Source organism: Malania oleifera, chromosome 5, assembly GCF_029873635.1.
Source record: "Malania oleifera isolate guangnan ecotype guangnan chromosome 5, ASM2987363v1, whole genome shotgun sequence".
Taxonomy (NCBI): Eukaryota; Viridiplantae; Streptophyta; class Magnoliopsida; order Santalales; family Ximeniaceae; genus Malania; species Malania oleifera.
In genome coordinates this window covers 74,733,236-74,760,469 of record NC_080421.1, presented here as the reverse complement: position 1 = coordinate 74,760,469, position 27,234 = coordinate 74,733,236, and the positions used below count along the sequence as shown (strand labels likewise).

At 36.2% G+C, this 27,234-nt stretch overlaps 1 protein-coding gene across 1 annotated transcript in view; it reads right to left on the bottom strand.

The window, feature by feature from the left end:
• Positions 1-27,234, bottom strand: part of LOC131156264 (iron-sulfur protein required for NADH dehydrogenase, mitochondrial-like) — a 58,959-nt gene that overhangs the window by 16,898 nt on the left and 14,827 nt on the right. The gene's annotated exons all lie outside the window — the stretch shown is intronic.

The window sequence follows — 27,234 nt, the reverse complement described above, 5'->3', positions numbered from 1 at the left end:
TTATTAGGCATTCTATTTATAAGATATGTAGCAGTAAGAACAGCTTCACCCCAAAGATATTTAGGTACCTGATAGGTAAAAAGCAATACTCGAGCTACTTCCAATAAGTGTTTGTTTTTTCTTTCAACCAAACCATTTTGTTGCCGGGCCATTTTGTTGCCGGGTGTCAACACAAGAGCTTTGATGAACAATTCCTTTTTCAAGAAAAAATTGGCCCAAAATGTTTTTGAAATATTCTCAACCATTATCACTCCACAATATTTGAAATTTTTTTTTTTGGAATTGTGTTTGTACAATGGTGTAAAAGTTTTTGAAAATTGTTTCCACTTCAAATTTTTCCTTTATCAAATAAATCCAACTTAATCTCGTGTGATCATCAATAAAGGTCACAAACCATTTTTAGCCAAAATATGTAGATGTTCTACATGGGCCCCAGATGTCCCTATGAATTACAGTAAATGGTATAGTTGGTTTGTAGGGTTGGGTGGATAAGGATGCGCAATGATGTTTAGCAAATTGAAAAGATTCACATTGAAAAGAAGATGAACTTTTATTCCAAAATAAATTAGGAAACAAGTATTTTAAATATTGAAAACTAGGATGACCTGGCCTATAATGTCATAACATGATATCATTATCTTTGAAAACAGAAACATAATTTAAGCAAGTACATTGACATTGTCTACTCGAGTTAGGTCTATCGTCAAAGTAATAGAGTCCATATTTTTCCTTAGAAGTGCCACTCATCCTCCCCGTGGTCAATTCCGAAAACTCACAATAAGAAGAGTAGAAATTAGCTTGACATTAATGATCATAGGTAATTTTACTGATGGACAACAAATTGCAAGACAAATTTGGAACGTGGAGCACATCATGGAGAGTTAACAACGAAGTGAGTTTGATAGTTCCTATCTTGGCAATTACCGAGAGTGAACCATCTGCAATTTTGACCTTTTTATTGCCTGCACACAAACTATAGGATGGGAACAATTAGAAGCAACCAATCATATGATCAGCTGCACCAAAATCAATTATCCAAGAATGAAGAAAATTAGGAATAACACCTAAAACCGCAGTAGCAAGAGAGTTACCCTTTTATAACAAAGAAGAAGATGGTATTAAGGACAGTTTTGGAGATTGAAACAATTTGTTCAGGTGCTATAATTGCTCCTCGGTAAAAGGGAGTACATCTGAGTTGGTAGAAGGCTCCTGAGTCTCTTCAGTAGCAGCTTGGTTGGCATAACTGTCACGTTTGGATTTTGGCTTCCAATTTGTTGGTTTACCATGAAGCTTCCAACATGTCTCCTTCGTATGCCACAGTTTTTTGCAATGCTCGCACCATGGTTTATTACGCCCATTGAGTTTTGTAACCATGAGATAGAGGGCTGAATTTTGGGAATAGTAATCAGCAGATACAAACTTGGAAGGAATAATGGGACTGGGTGGAATGGTTTCGGAAGTACCGGAAGAGCTGGTAGGATTTCTTTGGACGCTAGTCATCGCCGACAGCACATGGCTCTGATACCATGAAGGATTTTTTTGAAGAAGAATAACTATTCTTATTAAATTTCAAGAGACATGATTACAAGATAAATAGTAGAAGAAGACCACAAAATTAGGAAGGCCACAAAATCAGCAAATCAAATCAGCAAATTTCTAGGCTAGAAAACAGGAAACTGAAACTACTAGAATCTGAAATAGTAATTTCTGATTTTATTCAAAAAATAGAATTTCCTAATTTATTCACTAGAAATCCAACAGTGCCCTTGAGGAGGAGGCTTATATGGATTAACCACCTGGGTTTGTTGCTCAGGGGGAGTCAAGCTTAGTGTGTCGGCTCAAGAAGGCTTTATATGGTTTAAAACAATCTCCCAGAGCATGGGTTGGTCGTTTTAGTTTTGTAGTACTTGAGTTTGGTCTTCGACGGTAATGTATGGATCATTCCATGTTTTATCGTCGTACTTCATTAGGTAGGATCCTTCTTATTGTTTATGTGAATGATATTATTATTACAGGTTATGATGATAAAGGTATTCAAAGTCTGAAAATTTTTCTATAGACTAAGTTTTAGACTAAAGATTTGGAACCGTTGAAATACTTCTTGGGTACAGAAGTATCAAGATCTTGTATCACAACTGTTGTGTCACAAAGGAAGTATGTTCTTGATTTGTTAGATGAAACTAGCTTGTTGGGATCTAAACCGGTTGATACACCTATGGATCCTAACAAGAAGTTAATGCTAGATATGGGTGATTTGCTACCTAATCCAGGATAATATTAGAGACTTGTTGGAAAGTTGAATTATCTCATAGTTACTCGGCTGGATATATCTTTTGCAATAGGTGTTGTGAGTCAATTTCTAGATTCTCCAAGGACAAGTCATTGGGACGCAGTAATTCGCATCTTGAGATATCTCAAAGGTGCACCTAGGAGAGGTCTTTTATATCATGATCAAGGTCACACTTATATCCATGGATATACAAATGCAGATTGGGCTGGATCGCCTTCCAATCGGATCCATCACTGGGTACTGTATCTTGGTTGGTGGTAATTTGGTTTCTTGGAAAAGTAAGAAACAAACTATGGTGGCAGGGTAAAGTGTTGAATGAAAATATATAGCTATGGCTCATACTACTTGTGAACTTTTCTGGTTGAAGAACATGTTGAAAGAATTGGTTTTTCAGCATTCTTAGCCTATGAAGTTGATGTGTGATAATCAAGTTGCTATTCCTATTGCCTCCAACCCGGTCTTTCATGAGTGGATGAAGCACATTGAAGTTGATTGCCGCTTTGTTCGGCAGAAAGTTGTGCAGAACCTTATTACAATCTATGGACTCTATGAGTCCGATCTCATTTTGATAATGATAAATCACTTTGTATCTTACCTGTGCACTGAGCATTTGAACAGGATTAACTCTTAGCACGCACGAATGGTAATGACACAATGGAAGCCATACGGAATTCAAAGTTCTCATCACATGATGGCATTTGAAGAACAAAAGGAATGAAGACCAAATTAGTCAATTGTAATTGCCTTAAATTTTTCAGTCTCTAATAATTATATGGTCTATAATAATGCATTGCATGCATGAGAGGATTTAATGCTCAAAGACCATACACTAACCATAGGATCCAAAACCCTTCAAATTAAAATGCCATTACTTATTCACACAGGGTTGAAAAAGATTTAAGGACAAAATAGGGGAAAATCTTTAATTTTAAAGAGCCCCGATCGACCAACCCTTGTGTGTTCAAATCTCATCAGTCGACCGGCCATTATTTGAGCAATATTATATTGCCTCGGCCAACCGGCCGTTTTAACAAGTGATAAGCTCAACCGACCGGCCTTCATTTGTGGCCTAAGTTCTATCTCCTCAGTCGACCGGAACTGTTCACTTGGCAGACCGCCGCTTAGGACAACCGACCGAACTCATGTAGTTTTGGAAATCGCCTTAGCCAGCCGACTGGCACCTTTCACGGCCAACCGAACCCCTAAATACATTTCAAATTTCTATGTGAGGTCAGCCAACCGGCACCTTTTCCAATTGACCAAACCCCTCGGGTTCTCGAATTTTTACTGCGCTAATCCGGGTAAAATTTTAATTAAACAATTTCCAAAATCCCCTCCGTGTCCTCAATGGTCAAAAATCTTGGAAAGTCTATAAATAGCCCATTTGTAAGCATAATTAGGAATCTCAATTGGCAAAAATCCTCTCTAATTTTTTGTGCTATTATTGCTTACTCATTTTCATATTCAAGCATATTATACATTCTCTCCTTCATTCTTTCTTGCTAAAATCATTCTTTCAGGAGAGCATTAATCTCATCATCTTCATTTGCAAACTCATTGCAAAGTGAAGAGTGATCGATATTCATTCTTGTGGGCTTATTTATCACATTTCTCTAAAGCTTACACTCTCTCATTCATTGGATTTTAAATACCTCTTTGAGAGTGTGCTTTGAGTACTTCCCATTTTATTTCATTGGTAAATATTGTTGGGAAATCTCTTCATAGCTTGTGAGTCTTTGCAAGATTCTAGGGCTTGGTTTGTGGTTAGTGCAAAATCTTTGTGAAACTAATCTCTATATCTCCTATACTACGTATCTGAGAAATACTTTCGGAGATAACATTTGGATGTTTAGATTTTTGATACATACTTAGTGAATATTATATTTATTTTGAATCAAAGATCATTTTGAACCTTCATCTCTCACATTATTTCAAAATATATATTATTTGAGAGATTAAATTTTGAATACTCTATAGAGCATCAATTCCTATCATATTAGAGTGCATTGGTTGAATTGTTGTACATATCTGCTTGTGTAAGAAGCATCTCTATTGTACACATTTGTTATTAATTGTTGTACTCCAGGCGTGGCCAGAGGAGGGTATTCTCCGCCCTGTGAAGGAGAGGTTGTATAGGTTGGGCTCAGTCCTGTGAATGTGAGCTGGGGTATTCCTTGCCCAATAAGGAGAGGACGTTGTAAACGATGACACTCCACCTATAAGTGAGCATTAGTGGAATCATCAAGCTAGTTAGCTAGAGGCGGGGATGTAGGCACAGTTGCCGAACCTTGATAACATATCTGGTGTAACTTTTATTTTATTTGCTTTACATTTTTGCATTTGCTTAAATATATTTATCTACAAAACTTTCCTCGCCTAGTAAGGAGAGGAGGTTGTAAACGATGACGCTCCACCCGTAAGTGAGCATTAGTGGAATCATCAAACTGGTTAGCTAGAGGCGGAGACATAGGCATAGTTGCCAAACCTCGATAACATATCTGGTGTCACTTTTATTTTATTTTATTTGATTTACATTTTTGCATTTTCTTGAATATATTTATCAGCAAAACTTACTGCACTAATCTTTAGATACTTACTTGCGATTGTTTGGAAAATACTGGAAGTAAATACCTGTGCAAATTATTTGCATGTTCATCTATCTGCTAATTTAATACTTGTTTTAGACAGACACTAGTTTGTGACAATACTGTTGTGGAATATTTGACCTAGATTTTTTAAAATCTCCAATTCACCCCTCTCTTGGGATTACACCAATTACATCAATTGGTATCAGAGCCTCATTGCATAGACTTAAATGTTTTTATAAAAAATCGCAATGACTCATGTTGGTGTAACCCCATTTGCGGAGGGACACTCTTCCACACGACCTCCTATTTTTTGTGGTGTTAATTACTCCTACTGGAAACAAAGAATGCGTATTTTTCTTCAAAATGCTAATTGGAGGGTGTGGAGGGTTGTCTCCAAAGGAGATTATGTCCCTATGAAAGTTGTAAAAAAAGAAAATGTACCTAAGACTGAATACAATTATAAAGATGATGACATGAAAGCAACTCAAGTGAATGCTATTGCCATGAATCTTTTATACTGTGCTCTTGATGCTAATGAATTTAATAGGATCATGGCATGCACCTCAGCTAAAGAAATATGGGATAAATTAGAAGTTACATATGAGGGCACTAGAGATGTAAAGGATTGTAGAATTGACATGTGAACTAGTGAATATAAGGCACTTAGGATGAGCTCTGGTGAATCCATACAAAGCATGTACACTCGATTCACGCACATCACTAACTCATTACATGCACTTGGCAAGACTTACCTACTTATGAAATGATTAGGAAAATACTTGGGGTTCTTCCTCCAATCTGGGAAGCTAAGGCTACTGCCATAGCCGAAGGCTGAAATTTGAAAGCTATGACACTGGATGGACTTATAGGGTCACTCATCACATATGAAATGGCTATAAAAGAGAGAATAAGTGACCACAATAGAGAAAAGAAAGTGACAGCTCTTAAAGCTTCTACTAGCTGCTCAAGTGAGGACAACGATGAGGAGCCAGATGAGGACATGGCACTGCTGACCAAGAAGTTCAGTAGATTCTTTAGAAAGAATGCGAGAACATCTGGAAAATTCCGGAACTCAAAATTTGGGAAGGGAGAGTCGAGCAGGAAAAATAAAAAATCAGATCCTCTCATTTACTATAACTATAACAAAGTCAGGCATATCAGACTCGAATGCCCATTGCTGGAAAAGGATTCAAAAAAGAAAAAAAGGGCAATGAAAGCCGGCGCATCTTGGGATAAACATTGTACCAGTAGCTCAGAAACTGAATCCAGCGACACTGCGGTTGCAAACTTGTATTTAATGGCGCACAGTGATGATTCTAATGATGATAGCACGCCTACATATAAAAAACTGCAACTTGAGTATATTCGTGTTTGTAAATCGCTCGGAAAAATGACTAAGAAAAATAATGATTTGGAAAATAAATGTAAAAATTGGAGGAAAACATTCCCACTCTGCTTCACTAAAGGAAAAAGATTAGAAAATTGATTGTCTAGAAAGAAAATTGGAGGATTGCTCCAAAATCATTTATAAATTCACGAAGGGCCAAAATAATTTTGAAAAACTCCTTGGGGCCCAAAGAAACTCTCTTGACAAAGAAGGCCTTGGATTTAATGGGATAGAAATTAGGAGGCAGAAAAATCTGTATATGGGATACTCTGTAGAAGAATCAAAATCATTTATCCCATCTAAAGACTCCTATAGGCATGTCACTTGTTATAAATGTAAAAGGAAAGGCCATATAAAATTTGACTACCCATTTAAGAATAGGGATGTTAAAATTAAAATGGTTTGGCAAGTTAAAGAAAATTCAGGCACTAACTTCTATGGAACTAAGAAAATTTGGGTACCAAAATCAATTACTTGATCTTCTATTGCGGGTGTGCTTGAGGTCGTCCTCCTCCAAGGACAAATGTATATGGATAGCGGCTGCTCACGACACACGACGGGCTATAAGGCCAAGTTCTCTTCCATTACACCCAAAGATGGAGGATTCATAACCTTCGGCGACAATGCAAAGGGAAAGATCATCAGAGTAGGTAAGATAGGTAAGAAACCTTCTCTTGTTATAGATAATGTCTTGCTTGTAGATGGTTTGAAACATTATTTATTAAGCATTAGTCAACTTTGTAATAGAGATTATAGGGTATCCTTCGAACATGACAAATGCATTGTAGAGAATAAATTTGAAAACAAAATTTTGTTTACTGCTGATCATCGTAAAAATGTCTATACCACTAGTTTTGATAATCTTGCTTCTCAACACGTAACATGTTTTACTGCTATAAATGAGGCTAGTTGGCTTTAGCATAGGAGACTAGGGCATGCTAGCATGGATTTATTGTCAAAGCTAGTCAAAAAGGAATTAGTTAGAGGCTTACCAAAGACATAGTTTGTGAAAGATAAAATTTGTGATGCATGTCTATTAGATAAGCAAACTAAATCTCGCTTTAAGAAAAAGAAAGTCATCTCCACTACTAGGCCACTTCAAATGCTGCATCTAGATTTATTTGGTCCTAATCAAATTCAAAGTCTAGGAGGAAAATCATATGCTTTTGTAATTGTTGATGACTATTCTAGATTCACATGGGTATTATTCCTAGCGCATAAAGATGAAGCATGTGAAAATCTTGCTAGATTATGCAGAAAAATCCAAAATGATAAAGGGTATAAAATCTCACATATCAAGAGTGATAGAGGAAGAGAATTTAAGAATAGAGATATGGACGAATTTTGTGATCTTCATGGTATATCTCATAATTTCTATGCCCCTAGGACTCCACAACAGAACGGTGTAGTCGAGAGAAAGAATAGGTCTCTATAAGAAATGGGTAGAATAATAATTAATGAACATAAATTATCTAAATACTTCTGGACTGAAGCTGTTAGCATTGCATGCTATGTTATGAACAGAGTTTTAATTAGACCCACTCTTAACAAAATCTCATACGAATTATGGAATGACCATAGACCTAATATTTCCTACTTTCATGTTTTTCGCTGTAAATGTTTTGTTCTAAGGGATAATGAGAACCTAGGAAAATTTGATTTGAAATCTGATGAGGGTATATTTCTAGGTTATGCATTAAATAGTAAAGCCTACAGGGTATATAATAAGAGAACGTTGACTATGATAAGAGTCCATCCATGTAGTGTTTGATGAGTCCAATCCCTTCTCCAGGAAGACTGATGAGGATGATTTAGAGATAAGAAAGGAATTAGAAAATCTATCCATTGAAAATAATGCTGAAAAGAGTCCAGAAAACAAAGAAACATCTACTGAGGACAATCAGGTAGTAAGTGAGGTTCATGAACTACCCAGGGAATGGAAATTTGTAAGGAATCACCCCATGGATCAAATCATAGGTGAACCCTCATGTGGAATAGCTACCTGATCATCCCTCAGAAATTTGGTTAGCCACTTTACATTCTTATCTCAAGAGGAACCTAAAAATGTAAATGAAGCCATAGAAGATGAATCATGGGTATTGTCCATGTAGGACGAGCTTAATCAATTTAAGAGGAATAAAGTCTGGACCTTGGTTCCTAGACCTGATGATCACATTATTATTGGAACCAAATGGGTCTACAAGAACAAAAAGGATGAAAATGGAATAGTGGTTAGAAACAAAGCTAGACTAGTAGCACAAGACTGTAACCAGGAGGAAGGTATAGACTTTAAGGAAACATATGTTCCTATGGCTAGGATGGAAGCCATTCGTATGTTATTAGCGTATGCTGCTTTTAAGAACTTCAAATTATATCAAATGAATGTCAAAAGCGCCTTTTTAAATGGCTACATCAATGAGGAGGTGTATGTGGAACAACCTCCAGAATTCGAAAACCATAAATTCCCCAATCATGTCTATCGTTTGACCAAAGTCATGTATGGATTGAAGCAAGCTCCTAGAGCTTGGTATGAGAGACTTAGTGGTTTTCTATTAGAAAATGGGTTTGCTAGAGGAAAGATAGACACAACACTTTTTATAAAGGCTAAAAATGATAACATGCTCCTAGTACAGATTTACGTAGATGACATCATTTTTGGAGCTACAAATGATGAGTTGTGTAATTAGTTTGTCAAATGTATGCAAAACGAATTTGAAATGAGCATGATGGGTGAACTTAATTTCTTCCTAGGTCTTCAAATAAAACAGGCCAAACATGGAACATTCACATGCCAATCAAAATACATTATAGACTTGCTTAAGAAATTTAACATGGAAGATGGTAAAATTTTAGGAACACCTATGAGCTCTTCCACAAAACTACACAAAGATGAGCAAAGTATACCGGTAGATGTTAAGCTCTACCGTGGCATGATTGGTAGCCTATTGTACCTAACTGCTAGCAGGCCTGATATTATGTTTAGTGTATGCATGTGTGCAAGGTTTCAGGCTACACCTAAAGAATCACGTTTATTAGCAGTCAAACAAATACTTAGATACCTTATTGGGACTATTGAGCTACGATTGTGGTATCTTAAGCACACTTCCTTTGAGATTGTCAATTACCCTGATGCTGACTTTGCCAATAGTAGAGTAGATAGAAAAAGTACAAACGGCACTTGTCATTATTTAGGACAATCTCTAGTTTCTTGGTTCTCTAAGAAACAGAATTTAGTTGCACTATCCACAGCGGAGGCAGAATACATAGCGGCTGGGAGTTGTTGTGCTCAAACGCTATACATGAAGCAAGAACTCATGGACTATGGATTGCACTATGACATAGTGCCCATAAAATGCGATAATACTAGTGCAATAAATATCTCAAAGAACCCTATCTCACACTCACGAACTAAAGGCACTATTGAGATTGGATATCAGTTTTAATTCATGGACCATGTGCAAAAGGAAGGATGTGCGCACTTGAGATTTGTGTGCACTAATGAACACTGCCGACATTTTTCACGAAAACCTCTTCAGGAGGACGATTTAGACAGATTAGAGTGAATGAGGCCTACTGCATAGTAGAGGAATTGCCTAGATATGATGAAGTGCATAAACTGGGGGGAGCAACTTAACTTAAAATCTACGGCTCTGAAAAAGAAGCACCTTCACAATATTGTCTTACACGTATATACTTTATGCCCTTGTTGAAGGGAATGCCTGCTATCCATACCGAACTGCAGTTAAACTTTTTATGGATATTTGATGTAGTTACTTATCATGATGCCTTGGCCTATACTGAAATTGCTTGTCGTGCTTGTATGGAGTGTTCTCTGCAAAGAAATGTTGGAGCAATTGATGAATGCCATGATGAGTAAATAACCTAGGGCATTGGATTTTGTTTGAATATACTGTTTTGTGAGCAAATGACAATTTTTCTCAAAAACAATTAATTTTATATACAGGAAACTATTCTTGCTTAGGTTCTTTTTTACAATAGATCGATTTCTTTTACCTTAGACCCTTTCCTGATGCCAAAAGGGGGATAAGTAACGTTCGAAAATGGGAAAAAAGACAAACGAACCATTGATATTGAAGCTATACTGACTGCCCAAAATTGAATGTGATGATTGCTTGTTTCAGGTCTTCTTCCATGATTGCTTGGAACTACAACGTGTGTTTTTTATTAATGCTATTTTTAGGGGGCATGGTCTTTTATGGTTTTACCCAATTTTGCTCTGTGTATTTATAACTCCGCCGTGACTTGTTACATCTTAAAATGTCCTAATTTTTTCACACAACATGGTGAGCACCACCGGTCCCAAAGCCCGGGTTAAGGAAGGCGGGTTATAGGTTGGCATAGGTAGCTGACAGCCAGCGGTAAAATTTGTCAGCTCATTATGGATATGAGATCCTACCGAATATTTTACTGGGGGGAGGGGGCGTCCCTACGAGCGACGCGTTGCCACCTGTGAACCACCTGGATTGTAGCAAAAAGTAGGCGGGAGGGGGGGCTAGGTAGTCGCCCCGAAGCGACGCACCGTGTCGGCGCCCGGGGGTATGGTGTCAAATATGGCGAGGGGGTTCCTGCATTATTCCGGACGGATAGGGCGAGGTAAAAAGGGGGACGGGTTAGTCAGGAACTAGGATTATGATATTATGACCTGAGAAAGCATTGATAGGATACCTAGGAAAGTTCTATGGTTGGGTTTTAGGAAAAAAAGGGGTGTATGTTGTAGGTTTACCGAGTTCTTAAGGATATGGACGATGGAGTAAGATAGTTGTTAAAGGACTATAAATGAGAAACTAGAGAATTTCCATTACCATAGGTGACATCAAGGATCGCTTTGTGTCCTTATCTTTTTGCTTTAGTGATGGACCAATTGACTAAGCGTATTCAAAAGGAGGTTCGATGGTGTATGTTTTTGTAGATGATATTGTAGTAATTGACGAAACTAGGGAGGGGAGTAGAGTAGAGGACTGTGAGTTAGAATTATGGAGAGAAGCTTTGGAATCTAGAGGCTTTAAGATAAGTGAAATAAAAAATAATATATGAAATGTTATTTTCGTAATGATAGGAGGAATTTGGAGGACAAAGTTAAACTGATGATGAAGAAATAAATGCATTGTAGTTTCGATTACTTGGATCTATTATGCAAGTTGAAGGAAGAAATTGAAGATGATGTAATGTATAGATAACGCAGGTGGGTAAAATAGAGAAGTTCTTCAAGTGTTCTATGTGATCGAGATTATCCTTAAAATTGAAAAGGGAAGTTTTATAGGACAGCTATAAGACCAGCTATGCTTATATGGTCAAAATGTTGGGCGACGAAGAAAGAACATAAATCCAAAAAGTAAAAGTTACGAGTGAGGATGCTTTGATGGATGAGTGGTAAAATTGAAAAGCTAAAATTAAGGAATGAAGTATGTGGTAAGTAGGTGTAGCTCCTATAGAAGATTTAAGAAGGGCCGGACGACTCAGGATGGTATGGACATTGCCACGTAGGCCTTATAGTGCTGTGCGGAAGAGTGGACTTCGTTACTATGGGGGGGAAGTAGAAGGGGTAGGGTAGACTAAAATAACTTGGGAGGAGATAGGGAGGATAGTGAGTAAGGATTTAATTTGAATCGTCAAAAAGAAATGGTCCATGATGCATAAAAGTGGCGGAAAAGGATTCATTAGCCGAACCCCCACTTAGGGGATAAGGCTGGTTTTGTTGTGTGTTGTTGTTGCTATTTGTCATCATCAAAAAGGGAGATTGTGACTCTATGACTCGATCCGATTTGATAATGACAACTTCAATTTATATTGCTGTGGACTGAAGCATTACGAATAATAGAATTACTCTTAGCACGATGGATGCTAGGACACAATGGAAAGCCATACGGAAATCAAAGCTCTCCTCACATGAGGGCATTTGAATAGCAAGACGGAATGAAGACCCCAAAATTTGTCAATTGTAATGCCATTAAATTTTTTCGTCTATAATAATTATATGGTCTTGTAATAATAATGCAGTGCCGCAGATTTGATTTTTAATGTCAAAGACATTAAAGACCCATGGATTTAAAACCCTTCAAATTAAAATGCCATTACTTATTCACAGAGGGTTGAAAAAGATTAAGGACAAAACAAGGGAAAATCTTTAATTTTAAACAGCACTGGTCGATCAACCCTTGTGTGTTCAAATTTCATTAGTCAACCAGCCATTATTCGAGCAATATTATATTGCCTTAGCCAACCAACCGTTTTAACAAGTGATAAGCTCAGCCGACCGACCTTCATTTGTGGGTTGAGTTCCATCTCCTCAATCGACCAGCCTTTGTGCCTTAAGAGCGTTCAGCCGACCAGCACTGTTCACTCGGAAAACCGCCGCTTAGGACAAAAAAAAAAAGGCCGACGAACTCATTAGGTTGGAAATGCCTTAGACAGTGACCAGCACCTTTCATGCCCAACCGAACCCCTAAATACATTTAAAATTTCTGAATGAGGTCCAGCGGGCCGGTGCCTGTGCCAGTCGACCAAAACTCTCAGGTCTCAAATTTTTTACTGACGCTAATCCGGGTTTTAAATTGTAATTAAACAATTTCTAAAATCCCCTCCAGGTCCTCAATAAGTCAAAATCTAGGAAGTTACAATAGCCCATGAAGCATAATTAGGAATCTCAATTAGCAAAATTCCTTCTAAATTTGAGCTATTATGCTTACTCATTTTATATCAAGAATTATACATTCTCTCCTTCATTCTTTCTTGTAAAATCATCTTAGAGGAGGAGCATTAATTTCATCTCTTCATTTGCACACTCATGGCAAAAGTGAAGAGTGATGATAAATTGTTTTTTCAAAAAAATTCTTGTGGGCTTATTATCACATTCTCGAGCTTACACTTCTCATTCATGTTATTAAATACCTCTTTGAGAGAGCTTGAGTTACTTCCATTTTATTCATTCGTAATATTGTGGGAAATCTCTTCATAGCTTGTGAGTCTTGCAAGAGTTAGGGCTTGGTTTGTGGTTAGAGGCAAAATCTTGTTGAAACTATCTCAATATCTCATTCATATCTGAGATATACTTTTCGAGATCACATGTTGGGTGTTTAGAGTTTTGATACATACTTATGGAATATTATATTATTTTGAATCAAAAATCATGTGAACTCATCTTTCACATTTTTCAAAATATCTATTATTTGAGAGCTTAAATTTTGAATACTCTACAAGATCATAAACCTCCTATCATACTAGAGTGAATTAGTTGACTTTGTACATCTTGCTTGTGTAAGAAGCATCTCTATTGTACACATTTTTTATTAATTGTTGTATTCCAGGCATAGCCTGAGGAGGATATTCTCCGCCCTCTGAAGGAGAGGTTATATAGATTGGGCTCAGCCCTGTGAATGTGAGCTGGGGTATTCCTCGCTCAGTAAGGAGAGGAGGTTGTAAACGGTGACGTTCCACCTATAAGTGAGCATTAGTGGAATCCTCGAACTGGTTAGCTAGAGGCGGGGACGTAGGCACAGTTGCTGAACCTCGATAACATATCTGGTGTTCATCCATCTATCTGCTAATTTAATACTTGTTTTAGACAAACCCTAAGTTGTGACATACTGTTGTGAAATATTGAACTAGATTCTTTACATCATAATTCATCCCACCTCTTGGGGATTCCACCAATACTCACAACCGCTTCTGTGAGTCGGACATGCAACTTGCTATTTTGATTACCAAAAGCATTGGGGGGATGCTCATGTTAGATTCATTTGTAACAGCTAGGAGCTTATGACATTTATGCTCCCAAGCTCCAGCTTAAGGGGGAGTCCGTGCTAGAGGTTATATACGTTTTTTCGTATATTATATTAAGTGGGTTGAACGTTAATTATGAGAGTTAGTAAAGTTACTATTGTCCATCAGAATGTATTTGATATGTCTTATAAAATAGAGGGGGGGAGAGACCTATCTTCACGTGGGGGTTCATCATTTTTAATCAAATCTTAACAATTAGAAAGTTTATGGCATCCATCTAATGATTAATCATTAAGCATACAAAAATCACCATATAAGTTACATACATTACCAAAATTAATAATACATTTATTTAATGTCACAAGGGAGTTTCAGTAGTGACTCAAATCATGTCCCCTATCCCTGTCACAGGGATTTGAGATAACATATATGTACAGTAACGGTCCAGGTCATATAATTTCCAAAATACAAGACTAAGTATAGGTGTAGATGGGTTGCTTATACTCCCCTCCATGCTGCGAAGGAATTTTTACTTCACTAGGTCTTTCTGAGATCTTGTTGGTTGTTTATTCCCATACAATTGCTCTTGTTGTCCACATCATCGGGTTGGCATGTCCAATTAATAGCAAACCTGTGTTGCCAATTTTCATATTGTTCTCATATGCATATGAAAAACAATTTGGCCCATTTGATGGTGAAAAATTAATTTTGGAGAGTGAGACCACTATTGACTGTGGAGTCAATCTTCATTCCTATCTCAGGATTCAAACTAAGGGAAGGGATTGTATTTTCATCTTTTCTCATCCATCTCTCTCTTCTTTTTCTTTAGGTTTCATTCTTTCAATGCACAAACTTCCCATGTAAACCCCCGTTCTCGTCCCCTCCATTACCACTTTGTCCACTATTACCATAAGATCAGTCCAACACCAGTGGCATCCTATCACCTAACTCCTTAGCCATTATTTGATTAACGTCAATGTCAAGTCAACTTGCCACATGCTTCGTGGGGGAGGGACTTTCATTCTTCAAAGTGAATGGTCTATTGCCATTGGGAAACTTGAACAGTCATCACCTAATCCTGCGCTATGTTAAGAAGGTCCTAACAAGAAATTGTCAGTGATGTTGTCCAGTTCAGCCTCCCATGGTTACTCAGTCAAAGCTTCATGTTATAATAGAAAATACTAGCGACAATAGATTGTTCTAGGTTATAGTGAAATATGCTCCAATGTTCATTTGATTAACTTTGAACTTTTTATAGTAAAAGAAGAATTTCTTAATAGAATAAGAGATACAAACTACGATAATAAGACATCTATTAACATGTCTGGAAATCCGATAGAACACACAAAGGAAAACAAACTTGAAAACTACAAAAACAAAAGAGGAGAAAAAACCAAACACGGGAATTAACACTCCAAACATAACACCAATTGCGCTGAGTGTCAGAAAGCCTCACCCTTTAAAAATTCCCTGCCCCACAACTAAGGAGAAGTCCCTAGTGTATCTTTTTCCAAACCAGCAAAAGAGATGACTCTTCCACAGAAAATATGCACATACACTCCTCTAGCGCCCCAAAGACCGCCAAAAGGGAAAGAAAAAAAAAAAAACCGATGCAAACACCACCCACATTTCCAGAGCACTGCCCTTTCCTTTTTCTGCCAAAAAACAAGCGAAAGACACTGTCAAAAATCCTCATGTCTCAGAACTCCCCCAAACATTCGCCAAAAATACCAAACAACTTGTCCACACCTCCAAGATAGTCCACCAAGGAATGAATAAAGTGAAGAGATTCTGAAATTAGAACAAAGAAAACAGATGTCTGGAGAAATAGCCTTCAAGGGTCTGCTAACTGTTGTAGCAAGTTTACTGGTATTAATTATATCACGTGCCACCAACTAGATAAACACCTTGATTTTACAGGGGACTTGGCCTTTCAAAATGGAGATATAGAGTGAAAAAGGTTTAACATTGACCTATTCCAAAATATCACAAAAAAGATTTGCAAGAGTGTAACACCAATGCATCCAAAGACCAAGACACCGATCCTCTCTAAGGACCAAACGAAGTTAGTCAACAAGGACTAGCAAAGAGGATAGCTCTACCATCTCCCCTATCGTTTAACGATCTACAAAAGTGAAAAATCACAAAGAAGGCAAAGGCCACTTTGAATCAACAACAAAAGAAGAAATGGAACCAGATCATGCGAAAAAGGCGGGAAAAGAGGTGGACAAAACAACTTTCCCCAAACCATGGTCTTTCCAAAACCATGGATATACGACCTCTATACAATAGAATTTACTTAATATGGGGAATGGGGAGGGATAACTCTAAGGATGCTTTTCAATAGGCTCTCTGGAAAAACATTCTAAATCTCAAATTAGTATCACCCATTCTATCTAATCAGACTTACTTTTAAAACACCTAAATGCCACAAGGAAGAATCTATAGCAGAAACTGCCAAAAGCCACTTAGGCAAAAGAGTTGTGTTTTTAAGACACTCAATTTCCAATACCCAAACGACCTCTGTTTAGACCTGCCCACCCACCTTCAATCAATTACCAAATGATCCCTAAAACACCGCCCTATAACCCAACCACAGACTTCCCCTTCATAATCTTCTCCATTTATAGAACCCCCACCAGAATCTTGAAAAATTGAAAGAAAATATAAAGGAATAGCTAGAAAGACAACTCTAGATAAGAAATTATTCTACCACCAAAGGAATAAAAAAAATCGGCCCCTCTCCACCTAGCCACTGCTCTTGGAAAACCTTTCACAACAGGATCCCAAAAGCTAGCAGATCTAGGGTTACCCTCCGCAAAGAAAACACCAAGTAGGACAGCAGCATACAAAACTGACACCCACCTTGAGAGAAACTCTACCCTCTCAATTACATATTGGATGAGCCGCCAATACTGGTCTTCTCCCATATAATCTTAGGCCAGATTCCTTCTCGAAAATGTCAAGGATATCAAAATATTCGTTAAAGGAGGGTTTATGATCCACGAAAAAGAAGATAGCTCCATCCGGCAAACGGAAGAAGGACTTCCTAGTCCCCTCTATTCCCCACCTCACAAACCTTTCACTGAACCTCTTCCCAACCTACCCTCCCCGCCCCCCCCCACCATCCTCCTCAAAATATAGCATTAAACACAACAAAAACAAGCAAAGAGGGGACACCTTGCCTCTAATTCGTCTCACAGCCCTAAACCAAGATTGGACTTGCCATTCACTAAACTGAGTAGCTCACATTATGCAAAATACATCTATCCAACACCTCCATCTCTCACCTAACCACCAAAAAACGTTTCCAGTCCAATCTATCATAAGCTTTCTCAAAATCCATTGCTACCTTCTTCATTCCTGCGCCTAAATATCCTGACACCTCATTAGCAAACTAGAATGGGATCCAAGGACGTTCCTAATCCCCCACAAAAGCACTTAGCCTTAGAAATAATATCCTATAAGCACCGTACTCAGCTAATTAGCTTAAAACTTTAGTGGTGCTTTTATAGCAATTGGAAACATGATAATAGTCTAAAATCAAATATCTTGATGGATTTATTCTTTTTAGGCACTAGCTATGAGATGTGGAAGTGTAGTTTTGCTTAAACATTCCCATAAAATTCATTAAATACCTTAAGCAAGTTAGCCTTAACCACCTTCCAACAATGCTTGGAAGAAGCATGTTAAAATCATCAGGTCTGGCGCTTATACCTCTCCCAACCAAACACGTGGCACTCACTTCTTCTTCCTCAAAAGGTCTCTCTAAACCAATCACCTCCTCACTAGACAAAGGGGTCATAGGATCCATCTACCATAAGTCTACACCATCCTCCTTGAAATACATATTAGAAAGAAAAACGTAGTGATTTAGAAGTTCATGACTCTAACCAAACATAATGAACACTCTTCACTTCCAACATTCGAATCAAATTCTTCCTATTTTCCCATTAGCCATTCCCATGAGAGAAATATAAGAATAAAATCACCATTTTGATCCATTTTTAAAGTTCGTCTTTACCTCACCATTTCCTTGAAAAAATCACCCTCCTCCCGTTCATTCTTCAAAAGATACCACTTTCAATGCTTCCTATTTGATAGAATATTATTATCTACTTCCTACCTTACATCAAACAAACTCACCTAAAAATAACGATTTCTAACCTTAAAACCCATGGTTTGGTTGGTAGATCCAGGTGGAATGAATCAATCTCAGGAATGGAATAGAATCTTGATTGGTTTGTGGAATAAGAATGTAATCATATTTTACGATCGAAATACAATTCCTGCAATTTGGGAAATCACGATGTCAATGCAGAGCTGACTCAATCTTTATTCCATGGAATCTGACTCATTTTTATAATTAAAAAATCCTAAAAAACAAAAAATGAGAATAATACTAATTATTATTACTATTATATAAAAATAATACTATGATAATTACAAAATAATAATAACACGAACAAAGATAATAATAAAGAAGATTCAAAATAGAAAAAAATTATTGTAAGGAAAATAATAATTGTATAAAAATAAGAAAACTACTAATAATAACTACAATTAAAAATAATATTTATATGTCCAAATATTAATCACAACAATAGAAAATAATAAAAAAAGGAAAAAAAATAAAATTCTTTTAAGGATAATTAATTATTGTAAAAATAATAAAAATAGTAATAGCAATAAATAAACATAATAATTACGACTATAGAATCACTATTATTAAAATGATAAAAAATAATAATCAACAAAAACAAAACAATAATAATATTAATACTATATTCTATAATTTATAATAAATAATAATAATTATTATTAGTTTATTATTAGTATTATTATTATTTACACACTAATAATAATTATAATAACACTAATAAGTAATAATACTATTTATTATAATTAAAAGAATAAGAACATCATTAGTAAATAATATAAATTTTTAAGGAGAATCATTATTATAAAAAAATAATAACTAATCCTAATTATGATAAGACTCATATTGATATCTAACATAATAACCAAAAACAATAAATAATAAAAAATAAAAAAATAACTAATCTTTTCAGATAAATACCTGTATTATAAATAACGAATAACAAATAAGAACAATTAAAAATAATAACGCGCGACATATCCCAAATCACTATATCTAAAATAATAAAAATGATAATACTTTTCCCAACCCAAACCAACAACAATATATAATACTAATTCATTGTTTATTATGAAAACAATAACAAGTGTAATCAGATTTAACAAGCGCAAGAACAATAAATAAGAAGTTACAATAACAATATAAAAAAGGAATAATAATATTATTATATAAAATAGTAAAACGAGGAAAAATAATAATAGGAAATTGTAAAAAATTCTAAAATTATTACTATTTTAAGGAAAAATTTAATATTAAAAAATAATCATAATTGAATGGCATAATATTATTACAACAAATCATAATATGAAAAGAACAATAATAGTAATAAAAAGAAAAATAATAATTTTTTATTTTATAATAATAATAGTAACAACAAAAACAACTTAATAAATAATATTAAAACATTAATAAAAAAACTTTAATAAAATAAAAAGAATAATACTAAATAATTATTTATTTTTAATTAAAAAAATGCCTTATTTTATTCATTATAGACGCCATTGAGCATACCAAATGTTGGAAAGAAATTGCAAACAAAATGCCTACAGTCATTCATGTTACCCCCTCCTCCCCCAACCAAACACACTAATTGCATTCCAAAAGCTCATTCCTACCACAATTCAATTCCTCCCTCAATTCCTTTCTGTTTTCAATTTCCTCTGCAAACCAAACAAGGGGTAGTCTCTGAAACACCTCCCTATTCCAATCTTTCAATTTCTATTCTTAACCTCTTCAGTTTTCATGAATCTAAACCTTCACAAAAAACCTTTCCCCACCCCTCTCCACTCCTCATTCCAATATTCATGACTAAGGCTGGAAAGGACTTTCATGATCCAACTACAGATTGTTCAAATCCTAAAAAGGATTACAACCCCAAGAAACCTCCTTATTCCAACATGATGGGAAATTGTCAAAAGTGGACCTTGGTAAAGATAGATTGAGAGAGATTAGGGAACTATCCTCCCAATTGATCATAAAAGTAAATATATCAGCCTATCTCCTCCCTACTCTAGCACCGCACCCACCAACCATCGTAAAAATTGCAATTCTCAAGAGGAATCTCTCAAACCACACTCCTAATAAAGGAGTAAAAACTCAACATAGTAATATTAACTCTTATCCCCACCTCTTTTTTTCTTCTCTCGAGGAAACCCTCACCCGCATTAAATCACCATCCGACAATCCAATTAGGAGCCAGCAGCCAAACACAAAACAAAGCTCTTCCCACAATGGCCTTAGCCATACTCACTTCTCACTAAGAGGAAAGAGACACCAAGCTACAGACTATCCCACTTCCACAATAGATCGGGTCCCACCCATCACCAGATACCACAATAACGAGAGTAGGCCGCGGTGCCGAGAGGGGTGCAGAATAAAGAAAGATAAGACGCTAACCCTTGAGAAGGCACAAGGCCCTAATCCTAATTACACCCTTCTACCCCCTGTAACAACACCAACCCCCCCCCCCCCCGCCCCAAAATCAACATTCTCAATTTGTCTCTGATCAAAACAATATAAGGGGAATATCTAAGAAGGACCTTTTTAATTAACCCCCTCTTTCTAAGAAGATCAATCTCCCAGCCCTCTAACATTCCAACTGACAATTTTTAGAATTTCACTCGATTTGCCCCATCCCAACCCCATAGGTTATAGAAGAAACTAGGTTCTTCAGTTCTTTTTGCACCTTCTTCCTTTTCCACTAATAATTCTACTTTTCCACTAATAATTCTAGGGCTTATTGGCAATTTCACCTCGATCCCTATTAAGCTTACTAATTTCAAACCCAGGTCCTCTAGGAGTTTATTTGGATCTAGATTGTCTCTCTCACTACCCCCAGCCAATACTAGAAGCGCTACTCCCAGATGAACCCTCCCTTTGGCATAAAGTGTTAGAAGAAATAAAAAATTGAACAAGAAGGGGAAGAATACCTTTTCTAGATTTGGACAAATTTGGACTGACCATAGAAATAGCTTCCTTCTCAATAATCCCCCACCCCCAATTTACTAAAGGAATATAAAAAAAGTCCAACATGTCATAGTTATGCTAAGAGGCAAGGGACTAAGACCCTTATCTATCAATTCCCTTGTCTGGTTTAAATTGCGTTAGTTATAATTTATATCCCTTTGTACATTTTCCAAAAACTATTGAATACACTCTTCCCCATACAACTATACAATTTGTTTGTTGCTCTGCCCCAATTCTTCCACTCCCTCTCCTTCAAAGCTTTCCTCAGTAAGTTGTGCCAAGCCTTCCTCTTCAAACAAAGTCCAAAACAAAGATTTGAGGTGAAGTAATTCTGCAAAAATGAGGTAGTTGAATCTCTTAGGGAATTGTGTTCTCATAGAAAAAATGTCTTTGATTCGTTGTACGAGATGAGTTTGTTTTGAGATCCAAACCTATTGTTACTCCTATGGATCCTAATGGTAAATTAATGTTGGACGAGGGTGAATTATGTTGAATCTAAATGATACTGGAGACTAGTTGGGAAGTCAAAGTATCTTCTAGCCAATAGACTAGATATTTCTTTTGCAGAAAGTGTTTCTAGTCATTTTCTGGACTCTCCCCAAATTAGGCATTATGGTGTTATCCATATCTTGAAATTTCTCAAAAATGCACACGGTTGAGGTCCTTTTTTATCAATTAAATTTATAGCAAAAAAGGAGGACAATTACAAACTAAAAGAGGACAAGAAATCCTAAAGGAAAATAAATTAAAATATATAAAAATTAAATAAACAATAAAAGAAATAAAAAGAATAACAACAACAAAAAGAACAAAATCAAGACTTAAGTCATACTAGGTGGGGTCAGCTATATGAATCCTTTTCCGTCAATTTATGCGATCATGGACCATTTCTTTTGGCAAATTCAGTGCTATTAAATCCTTACTCACTATCTCCTTCAAAGTTATTTTAGGTCTACCCCTACCCCTTCTAATGCCTCCAACTCTTCCTTATTGGTGCACTATGCGGCCTACGTTGCAAGTGTCCATACCATCTGAGTCATCCCTCCTTTATCTTATCCTCTATAGGAGAGCTACACCTAACTTATCGTGAATATGTTCATTCCTTAATTTATCTTTCAGTGATATACTACTCATCCATCTAAGCATTCTCATCTCGGCAACTTTTATTTTTTGGATATTTTTGTTTCTTCGGCACCCAACATTCTGATCCCTATAGCATAGCTGGTCTTATAGCTGTCCTATAAAACTTTCCTTTTAATTTTAAGGGTATTCTACAATCACAAAGCACACTTGAAGCACTTCTTCATTTTACCCAACCTGCTTTAACTCTATGCATTACATCATCTTCAATTTCTCCTTCTGCTTGCATAATTGATCCAAGGTATCAAAATCTACAAGTGATATTTATTTCTTCATCATCAAGTTTAATTTTGTCTCCAATATTCCTCCTACTATTACTAAAATTACATTTCATATATTATGTCTTATTTCTGCTTATCCTAAAGCCTCTAGATTCCAAAACTTCTCTCCATAATTCTAACTCAGCCTCTACTCCACCCCTAGTTTTATCAATTAATACAATATCATCTACAAACAACGTACACCATGGAACCTCATTTTGAACACTCTTAGTCATTTGGTCCATCACTAAAGCAGGGCTCAAAGCAGATCCTTGATGTACCTATGATGATTGGAAATTCTCTAGTTTCTCTATCTATAGCCCTTACACTAGTCATTACTCCATCATACATATCCTTAATGACATCAGTATTCCTACTACACATGGTTTTAAATAAAGGCCGCGACCGTTACGTAACGCCGTTACGTAAAGGTTTTTTGGGTTACTGATACCGTTACACACCGTGAAATCGGTGGGAAGAAAAATCACGGCCGTAGCGGCTGTTACGGACCGCGACCGTTATGTAAAGGCAGCTATGGCCGTTACGTAACCGCTACAGGACTGTTACACCAAAAAAATATTTTATTTTTTACTTTTTCTTCTCACTTTTTCTCTCTCTTTCATATATCATTATCAATATACCAAGTGACAAGAGGTGGAAAAGATTATAATGAGGATGACAATGATACAAAATTTACTTTTTCTTTAAATACTCACAATAGATGCATTAATTAACAATTTTAAAATACTAACTTGTTAAGGAATTTTTTTTTTAATAATATTAGTAATGTGATATTTATGTTCTTTATTTTTCAACTTCAACCTTCTTTCTTTTCTAGCTATTTTATATTTATATTATTCGTATGTCTTATGTGTCTAATAGATTAATGGAGTGTATAATGTATTTTATTTTATTAATTCATTTAGCACACATAAGAATTTATCACAGATAAGAACAATGAGAAGTATAAATACGCGCACACACGTAATTTTCTATCAATGATGGTTTAAAACAAATGTAAATTTGTTGCCCTTACCAAATAACTTAGTTACTCGAACTAAAGGGTCCAAAATACACTAAAACCCTTTCTAAGAATGGTCAAAAGCTTAAAACATGCAAGTACGCTAATATGCACAAGGTTGTGCGTGCTTAAAAAAAATTCACGGCCGTTACACCCGCTTCCCGTTATGTAACATCCGCTACTCCTGCTTCCCGTTACACCAGTTACCGTTACGTTACGCTACCCGCTACCGCGATTTAAAACCATGCTACTACATACTCCCTTTTTTTCTAAAACCCACCATAGAACTTCCGTAGGTATCTTATCATATGCTTTCTCTAGCTCAATAAATACCTTATGCAAGTCCTTCTTTTCGCTAAAATTTTTCATTAGTCTTCTTAAAAGATATATAGCTTCTATGGTAGATCTCTCAGGGATAAAACCAAATTGATTTTCTGAGACCTTCGTTTCTAACCTTAATCTTTGCTCAACTACCCTTTCCTATATTTTCATTGTATGACTCATAAGTTTAATTTCACGATAATTTTTACAATTTTGAATATCTCCTTTACTTTTGTATATTAAAGTGTTTTTCCTCCATTAATCAAGTATTTTTTTGTTTTTATAATATTTTTAAATAAATTAGTTAACCATATAATTCTGTCATCACTTAAGCATTTCCAAACTTCGATTGGGATGTTATCCAATGGGGGATAAGGTTTTGGGAGATGAGGAACCCCTTTCCATCATAATTTACGAAACACTGTAGTTTAGCTAATTCCCAGTGGCCTTTCTTCGTCTTCTTTTTACCCCCATCTACCTGAATTTCATTACCTCACGGAACAAACATCCACAGGCCCATCTTGTCCAGCAATTGCTTAGCTTCTAGGTCCTTCCCATTATCTCCTCCCCTAGAGAAGGCAAGCTCCCATCCATACATAGTTGTTTATTGCCCATCCCATCATCCTCGAAAATAGGAATACCCTCAAGACCTTTCATCAATGATAGAAGTACATGCAATAAATGCGCAAGTAAATTAGATGAACAGGACCATAGCCATATTGTTCCCGATATTCATAAAGGAGCAGACCACCATCATGATCAAACTGACTAGTGTCAACACCATTGCTCTCCAATAACATCACCCCCATCTTTTCTTGTCCTTTCCTTTACTAACCCTCCCATTTATATCCCTCTCCTAACCTGACCACTCAAAGACTCCAAATGCAAACTTCCTTCGGTATTTCTACTTAAGATTTTTTCGTTCCCCAATCAGAATCCCATCGCTAGGAATCAGTACCTTTTCCCATACCCACAGCAGCCTCCTCAACATGCCTGCAGACATAAACCTTATCACTACTAACATTTTTGTCAAAGCTTGATATATGTTGATGGCTCAACTTAACAGTTTAAGCTTTTAGGTAAAGTGGTAATTTAACATGGTATCAAAGCTGGTTACCAGAGGTCCTGGGTTCCAGTCATGTTGCCCGCGTTTATTATGTGATGTTTTAAAAAATTATTGTTACCTGTAATGGGCAGTATCTATCATTTTTTTATCTCTCTGCATGCTGTCAGGTTGCACACGTAGGGAAGTGTTAAAGCTTGATATACATTGTTGGCCCATAACCTAACAGCTTAAGCTTTTAGGTAATGAGGTAATCTAATAATTTTCAAACACCCTTCCCAAAACCTTATCCCCCACCTCATCTCCTTTATTCTTAAAATCCTTCTCCCATCCTTCACGAGTCTTAGTCACCCCACCCCTTCCTTCAAAAGCATCATTAATTATGGTTGTTTCCAGGTCTCGTCATGGCTACATCCCTCTCCCACTGAATACACAGACTTCAGCCATCTTCCCAAACTCGCCATTAACCCTGTTACTTACCTAAGTCTGCACAGATGAAGTTATCGTGCTCTTCTTCCCCAATTTGATGCTCTTTCAAAAATATTCCCTAACCCCTACATTGCATCCTCTTTCTCCTTAGTAAGGTCACAACTTTCGATTTTGACTCAAATTTTGAAGCTCCAAAAGTATCAAGGTTTCAATAAACTTTGATTTCGATTTGAAAAATAATGGAAATCAATAGTAAAGAATGAAATTCTTTTATGAAACTTCAGAAGTGGTTAATGGACGCAATAATATAAGTTTTAGAACTAATATATTACAAGTTAAATACATCTATGTTGTGTATGAGGTGGAAAAGTTGTGATATAACATGTGTATCAAACATATTTTAAAGATAATGTGCATTAAAAACATTTAGTTAATACAAATGAAATACCTAAATCATTTAGATATTATTTATTATACAAATAACAATAATTTAGACATGAATGGTTAGATAAATATTGTTGTAAGCTTATTTTTTTCATATAACTTCATAAGCCCTCGTAATAATATTTTCATTTCAATAAAAAAAAGATAGAAATTTCACTTCGCTCCTAAATCTCTCATTTGAATTCCGAGGAAATTTCATTCCATAGTTAAAATTTCAACATGTTTTACTAAAATTTCGAGATTTCGATAAATTTCGGATGATTCATTGAAATTTTGACAGAAATTATGTAAAACGGAAATCAATTGCCATTTCGATTTCAAGGGTGACGGAAATCGAGAATTTTTTAAATCGAGAATTTTTGAAATCGAGAATTTCAATGAAAATTTCGACAATTTTATGGAAATATAAGACCATACTCCTTACTTACCCTATTCACATGCCCAACATTCTTCTTTAACAAACAAGAGTATTAGGCCTTATTAGGACGCCCATCAATATATTGGGCTCCTTCCCTAGCCCTTGAATGTGCTTCCATTTTTTAACCTTTCAGGCTGATCCTCTTCCCCTCAGACAGTCAAACTTATTCTAGGGCCTGCCACAAAATGGGTACAAAGTACCCTGCCTTTTACTCAAAATCCATCGAGCAAGAGCGTGCGCCTAATCATAACTTGAGGCGTTTAGAAATTAGGCCTGCTCACAGCTTAAAGGCATTTGGAAGAATTGGAATTTGGTCCACTCAGCCGGCCTACATCAATACCTTTATTGTCTAATATAATCATCAAATGTCCCAGACCACTCCACCCCATCTTCAATGCACTCCCTTCTCCCAATGAAATTTCCATCAAGAATTTGAGCTACAGTGTCGAGGAGACTGCTTAAAACCATAAATGGCTCTATGCAACCTATATGCTTTACCATCCTCCTCTGAGCAACATACCTAGGAGGTTGCTCCATGTGTACCTCTTCCTGCAAATCTCCATACAAGAAGCCATCCTTCACATCCAACTAGTATGACAGCCAATCAAAATTAACTGCCAACAAGATCAGTACACGAATAGAATTTAATTGAGCAACAAGAGGTATCAAAATAGTCAATACCATATGTTTGGGTGTAACCCCTGGCAACCACGCGAACCTTAAGCTGCTCCATAGAGCCATCAGGAAGATATTTGATGGTGTATGTTACTGGTTAGTTTGATCATTTAGCATTATTAATATGTGCTATTGCTATGTTAGTAAGTGTGAGTTGGTAAAGATGTTATAAATAGAGGGAGAGACTTATCGTTGTGATTGGGTCTTCCAACTTACCCCAATACGTCGACATGGTATTAAAGCAATGGTTGCCTGGAGTTCTTAGGTTCTGGTCTTGTTGCCAACATTTATTGTTTGCTAAGAATTATCCTATTCCGTGAAATGAGTGTTGT